Source organism: Vombatus ursinus, unplaced genomic scaffold, assembly GCF_900497805.2.
Source record: "Vombatus ursinus unplaced genomic scaffold, bare-nosed wombat genome assembly UNPS02014807.1, whole genome shotgun sequence".
Taxonomy (NCBI): domain Eukaryota; kingdom Metazoa; phylum Chordata; class Mammalia; order Diprotodontia; family Vombatidae; genus Vombatus; species Vombatus ursinus.
This window is the reverse complement of record NW_020954585.1, coordinates 58,503,445-58,504,937: the sequence shown is the minus strand read 5'-3', so window position 1 is coordinate 58,504,937 and position 1,493 is coordinate 58,503,445. Positions and strand designations below refer to the sequence as shown.

The following is a 1,493-nucleotide window of genomic DNA, read 5'->3' as shown; positions in this document are numbered from 1 at the left end:
GCTCTGACTAAACAACTCCTAGGTCACATCTATTGGTAAAAACAACTGGGCTTGGCCCATTCCTCTTGTTGGAGGTGGTGGTAATGCTCTCAGGTGTGGATGTTTTCCTGCTACCCTTCAGTTACAGTCATTGCAGAACCACTTGACACTCTGAGACTCATGGGGTTGTCTCCAAACATAGTGCATCTCAGGAGAGACACTCATTTCTCTAAGGCCAGGAAAGAACACAAAAGAGCACAACCAAACCCAGGCTCAGGCTTGCCTAGGCAAGACTTGTACTTTATCTCCCATGCTCCCATGTGCTCACACTGAATGGAGGCTGGGGTTGGGGTGGGGCAAGCCCCCCACCCCCCACCCCGATTCTTGGAAAGCTTCTTGAAATAATCTTGACACTATTTCCAGCTGGAAAGGAAGAGAGAGCTTACGGTAGATTTTCTTTATCCTTTTCAAACATCCACTGAGTCATCAGCTCTTACAATTCCACAGCTAAAAAGGAGACTCTTCATCATCAGCTTCCTCATCAATGAGTCACAAGTGACTGGAAGCCGGCCCCGAAGCTCCCATGTGGTTGACCAGAACTAGCAAGAACAACTCTGAGTGTGCTCCATGGGATGGCTTTCATCAGTATTTTTTGTTTGCTCATTCTTTCAGCTGACTTCTTGACTTTGGACCTTAAGCTAATGTTAGGCTCTACACTCCTGGGATCTGTGTGACCTAAGTTTCTGTCTTTTTATGTCCTTCTGTAGCTTTCACAGCTCAGGTTTGGGGCCCACAAGCTTTCAACATGCCCAAAGTGATGTGATCCAGAGCAACATCTCCTCACTGCCCTCTGGTCTGAACTCTACAAGTTCCTGAGCCAAGTTTGGGTCTGTTGGATTATCCGTGGTTGAGAGTTTCAGTTGACTTCTGCTGGACTCAGCCATTGTTGGCACCCTGGGAGGTTCTGCATGTTCAGTGACTGGACTGCAGACTCCCCTTTGGGCTGGGGCTCTTGCCCTGGTTATTCCATTGCAGGCTTCCACCTTGGACTGGAGGCTAAAGCTAAGTCCCCACTCTGCTCCTGGGGTCAGATCTGTATAGCTGCTGTTTGCCTCTGAACTTGTTCCTTATTCAGAATACAGTGAGGGTCCACTAGCAACTGCTTTTCTCTACCACCCTTATGTGCAGCTCCCCATCTCAGTTGAACAAGGAACTGGGTTGTGGAAAACAGCTGCCAGATGACACCCATCCCTACACCCTGCACTACTATCTCAAGGATCTGCTGGGGATCTCTTCCTACCCCAGTGCTTCCTGCCCTAGTGCTCTGTTTCATTTTCTTTCAGTCCTTGGGCTCTATAATGCTAGACACACACACACACACACACACACACACACACACACACACACACACACACACACACACACACTGCACTCCTGGCCAAACCCTCTCTTCAGTCCTCTCTTTCTAGTCTCCCTAAGCTGCCCTGGGCTGGAACAATGAATCACTATGACTT

General features: G+C 48.8%; 1 non-coding gene across 1 annotated transcript; it reads right to left on the bottom strand.

The window, feature by feature from the left end:
• Nucleotides 1-1,081: 1,081 nt before the first annotated feature.
• LOC114052526 lies at nucleotides 1,082-1,204 on the bottom strand. The gene has a single exon (XR_003570268.1). It is a non-coding gene; the product is annotated as a small nucleolar RNA SNORA5 (small nucleolar RNA).
• Between the last annotated feature and the right edge of the window lie 289 nt (nucleotides 1,205-1,493).